Genomic DNA, 6,000 nt, shown 5'->3' on the forward strand with positions numbered 1-6,000 from the left:
TATTTTAATGGAGTTTATAGATTTTTCTGGGATCTAATAATTGTGTTACACAGAAATAAATAACTTTCTTCATCCTTTAATCTTTCGTACTCCCCCATATTTGAGTTTGAGATAATTAACAACAATATTTTCTTACCAACTAATACTCACACTGTACTTATGCTTGGAACTTGAACTGATCATCATGGATTCCGAAATGACAAGCAAATTTGGGAAACAAACAATCAAAGAGTCAAGAATTTGAGAATACCTTCTCATGGTCTTGGAATTATTTTGGAATTATTGGATAAAAATGATGAAGTTAGGGCAAATGATTATCATAATCGGACACTAAGATTGTCAAAGTGTAGGACATAGATTTGGCAAATTATTAAGAGTCAAATCCAAAGAAAATTCATTCAAGAAACTTAAATGATATATCCTTGATGGATGATTAGATGGGCAATTTTCTCTTGGACGGCCATGGACCCTAAGGATTTAGTCGATGGGATTGCAATTAAGCAAATGACAAATCTTGTTTTGGATCCATCATGGTGTATTATTAAGGGATTTGAAATTAATAAAATATAATCTAGCTAGGTTTCATATCTTATTTAATCAAGAATCATAAACATGTAACTATTTAATAGGTGACTTAATGATAAAAGTTTTGGACGAAAGGGTTTATTATTTTTATGGTCTTAGATTCAAGCTCTGTGATTGCTAATATTGATGATCACTAGAGGCTTATTTGATCATTAATTTCTAGACCTGTAAGGATTAATCAAGATAAGCGCAAATCAATTCGAAGACTTCATATAAATAATAATAATAATAATAATAAAAGATCATGAGCACGTGTGGCCAAGTACCAACTAGAAAGTCTCATGATAGCTTTATGGCATAGATGATTCAGATGTGGACCTTATGTTAGGTTGTGTTTAATAATTATGCTGATTTCTTCCTCTTTGCTTCCTTGCTGGAGTATGAACATGTCCTTCTACTATATATACAGTGCAGGCAAGAAACGTGGATGATTCAATGCCTTTAATTTCTTTTTTATCCACAGTCTCTTGGTTCTGAGTACACATACATACATACATACATACATGAGGACAATGTATTTATACACATTTATTTGATTTGATTGTTGAAAGATATCTTCACGTCAATTTGTGTATATCAAAGATTATATTCATCCCTTTTTGATTTCATTAGAACATAGAAAATTATGTTTATCTCTCCATCTTTTCACCGAATTAGAACAAGAATAATTTTGTTCATATTTATTTTCTAACCTAATTGAATATATATATATATATATATATATATATATATATATATATATATATATATAGACACACACACACCAGCACAAAACTTGATAATTTCTATCACTAGTTGGATCTTTTCATAAAAAAACTCTCCTATAAAAAAAACTGTTCAAAATCCAAAAGTTATTCAAGCTAAGAACCTTTTACAAATAATTAGTCCATAAATACTGCAAACAGTTTTATTTTAAATTAGAAAACCCTGCTATAAAAAGCCCTGCAAAAAATATATTTATTTATTTAATTTACTTTGTGTTTTCATTGTTAATTTCATATAATGTCATTGAATTCAATTTTAATTTCATTCTTTTTTTTCTTAAACAATACCTTAAATTAAGTTTTTTTAATAAATAAATCCGATCGCAACATAAAATATAAAATTTAAAAGAATTAAATAGAAAATGATGCTCTAAATCATAAAACTCTAATAAAATATACAATCAATCATTATTTGTTGAATTTGAAACAAAGTCAAAAGAAATGGTTCGATTTTTTTATTTTTCTTTCTCAAACCGAAAGATCCATGGATTAAGATTCTAATTTATAGAGATACAAGTAATCCAATAAAAACAATAATTTCCAGAAACATAATAACTTGAATTACATCCGCTGAATAGTCACACTGCCCCTTTCTTTCTCTCATGTGCAGCTGTCCATGCCAAAACCAAACCCGACAAAAAAAAAAGATAAAATAGAAAATTAATTAAAACTTGCACCTCCAGGGGAAGGGAAAGGGAAGCATAGTGCTTATAAAATAAAACCATAAAACAGATGCTTTATTCCTTGGAGCTTCCACCATCACCATCCCTGTTAATTAATCTTCCATTTTATTTATAATATTAGAAAAACCAGAAATTAATCTGAGATCATGTCACGTGCCCCTTCCATCTCAGTTGACGCCGTCCCCAAGGGGTGTAGCGTGGTGGTAAAGAACTTGAGATCTGCACAGCAGGTCTTGAGTTCGAGTCAGGGCGTGTACTTCTTGTAAGAGTCTGGGACAACCGGGGTTTTACTCGCTTATCTGGGCCCATAAAATGTGCTTTTCGGAGGGTGGGGTTTTCTCGAATCAAAAAAAAAAAAAAAAATCTCAGTTGACGCCAAGACGTTGCTCCATCAGATTCCAATATCTCATGTTTTTTTCAAGAAAATATTGGATTACGTACATGAGATCATATCCATGTGATGTTGAGATTCAAAAATAATTTCGGAGCAATTATTAGTAGTTTGTCAATCAGTTCTTAATCAAGAATGAAAGGTTTGATTAGAAGCTGCAATGTCAACATTAACCATACACGCCTCCTACCCAGCTAGTGCGCAATTATTAATTTTGATAGAAGGCAAAAAACTAAAATAAAATAAACAAGGTTTAAAAACATAGTTATATAGCTAATAGGTGTATCTAGGGATTGGCTCTCGAGTTAGAATTTTTGAATTGTTTTAAAAATTTATCCAGTTAAACTCGAATAATTTAATTAATTATTTCATAACTTAATTGATTTAGAGGGTATTTGGCACTGCGTTTCAAAAGCGGTTCTAAAAAAATTAAAATTTTTTTTTTGCTTTGAATTAATATGTTTTTGATATTTTCAAATCTTTTTGATATGCTGATTTCAAAAATAATTTTTAAAAAATAAAAAAAATATTATTGATATACTTTTCTGAGTGAAAAGCATTTTAAAAAGCAACCAAAACCACACTTCCAAGCACGATATTAGTATCTTGAATCGAGCAGAGCAGGTTAATTTTAAAGATTTTTTTTTAATTTTTTTATCCAAAACAATATTATTTCAGATTTTTTAAAGAAATAATTTGTCATTTTTTGTGCTCATCTCTTGCAATATTATTATTTATATGTAAAGAATTTAAAATGTACATAAGAAATGATAATCCATTAATTAATGTCAAATCACTAAATTAATATATGATATGATTAATTATTAATTATTAATTAGTTAAGTATGTTTTATATGCGCTATTAATCTCTAGGGTAAAAAAACAACGTCACCACCCTGTTCAAGCACGACAAATTAATTAAAAAACTTACAAAGGGATACTTTATTTCCAAGTCAGGTAACCATATTTATTGTTTTTTAAAAATTTATTTTTTATATTAATGTATTAAAATTAAAAAAAAAAAAAACACATCGTTTTAATGTTGTTCGGACGGTGTCCCTTCGTTTCTCGGCTCCTACATCAGCTTCACTTTCTCACCAACATTACTTGTATTTCTTTTTTCTCATCTGCATTTATTTTTCTGCAACATCTTTTAGTCGCATTTTTTGTATTTTTAACATCAATAATTAAAAAAAATTTAAAATATTTTAAAAGTATTTTTTAAACATAAAAATAAACACATTCTAAACCTCGTTGGAGCTGGTTGTTTGAATGGGAAGCCTAATTTAAGTAAGGAGTGTTGACATGTGAATCTAATAATTTTTTTTTTTTTAAAATAACATCATTTTAAGTTTTTAATATTTTTTTTATCAACTTGTGTGTTTTATAACTAGAGGTTGCAATAGGTAAGTATGAATTAGATTTAGGGTATCTTTGGAATTGTAGTAGCGGTGACAATTCAAAGTATTTTTTATTTAGAAATACATTAAAATAAAAAAAAAATATTTTTTACATCAACATATCAAAACAATATAAAAAACATAAAAAAAATTAAAATTTTTTAGTTACCCAATCACTCCTTTAATAGCTATAAGCTAGTCAAATTGCGATACAAAATTATTTGGAGAAAATGAATTGGAAAGGAGTAAAGTACCCTATCTGTCCGTATGCAGCTCTTGGGCTCCATACATCTTATGGTGTTTTTTTTTTTTTTTTTTTAAAATGATTTTACAAGCTCAATACCATCCATATAATAATGATTAGTTTAGTTGTGGGTAAGAGTTCTTCACTGGACTGAGAAATCTCACCATCACCATCGGTGTTCATCGATAAATAAAAGCTTACAGAGCACCTCTGCCTTGCTCTGACCACACCTTGAATGGTCTTCATCATTGAATGTTTGCAAAGGACTGAGGGCCATGCATGCATATTGCGCATTAAATTTAATTTATGGCAGAATATATATGCTGTATTTCTTCCTTATATTTGGAAATTGTTTCTTGGAAACCAGAAAATAATAATGATGGAGTTTGTTTCCAGATTTCTGGAAATCTCAAATTGAATAACACTCCACTTATTATTAGCTAATTACCACTTTTTGTTTGTAATAAATTAAAAAGAAATGGTTACAATACCAAGTAAAATTCAGCCTAGTTAAAAGGGAATGTTCACAATCAATTCATAACACTTCCACTAATTTTTTTATTTCCAGATCCTGCAGCCCATGAATAGATAATGGTAGAGCAAATCATATATAGTTTTTAAATCCAATCTCGATCGGGTCAATTCTTATTTGTTTTGATGGGTTATGAGTCAATTTATGTTTTTTATCGGATCAATTTGTTTTTTTTTTTTTTTTTAATCCAGACCAGTTCAAGTTTTGGTTAGTGATCCATGATGCAATAATTAAAATTTTAATCCTTTACAGCAAAGACGACCACCCGACAGAACTACAAGATCTGCAGTCTAATTTAAGAAAGAAATTCCCATGAATTTTCACTTATTCCTTGCTTTCATGTGCTCTTCACTATTTACTATGGATTCCACCTCCTTCCACAACTTGTATTAAACAAATCCAAAATATATCTTTCCACTTCCCTTTTCTCTTTATCTAGAATTTTACAAAGTATTAAATACATAATTATTACCCCCACCTCATTTTTTTTTAATTCTCTTTTAAAATAACTTAATAACACTGCTTTAGTTTTTTATTTATCTATCTAAAATAACAATGTTATGTTTTTAAAAAAAGTTGTGTATGTTATTTCAGATTAACTATGTTTCATGGCAATTCCCATAAATCGGCCAAAAGTAAGTTTCCAAACTGTGTACTTAGCTGCTTGAGAACATTGAGAAGCTACTGAAGCACAGCAGTTAACAAAACACACGATGGCTCTGCAACTGTGACCACATAAAACGATGGACCACCTGCTTCAGTTGTCTTGGATTCTTGGGATCCTCGACAAATTAATACATATCCAACGATTGCTGTGTCAAGTTGGTTTGATCTTGAAGCTATCAAAATCTAAACCCTTCAATCAACCATGCCCTGAAGATGTTACTTTTTGATTTTTCAATTAGTCTCTCAGCCTCAGGACTCGTTTGTAAGCATAATATCAGTCAATCAACTTGACTCTGCTAACAAGAGTGACAGCAGCTCGACCTGGAAAGTGGAAACCATATAGAATAGCTCTAAATTTGAATCCTAGAAAGGAAAATTTTGGTTAACAAGTCATCCAATATAGATTCGGATTTTAATTAGATCGACCTAGTGATCGGTTGATTCATTAGAATGATTGTGTTTAATTGATTAACTTTCACCAATTTAATTTGAAATCTGATCCATATCTAGTCTTGAATGGATGAGTTACCGAGTTAATTTATCAATCCTGATTCAATATCAATGTTGACAAGAACCTAGAATATCACCTTTTTTTTGAAGAAAAAAAACTCCAAAAGTTTTGTACAGAATGTAGCAAACTGAAATTGAACTTTGGAAGGAAAGTACAAAAACACTTTGCTTGGTAAATGACAGCAAGAGCAAAAGAAGGTGATATCAATAGCAGCATCCATCTAC

This window comes from Populus alba, chromosome 1, assembly GCF_005239225.2.
Source record: "Populus alba chromosome 1, ASM523922v2, whole genome shotgun sequence".
NCBI lineage: Eukaryota > Viridiplantae > Streptophyta > Magnoliopsida > Malpighiales > Salicaceae > Populus > Populus alba.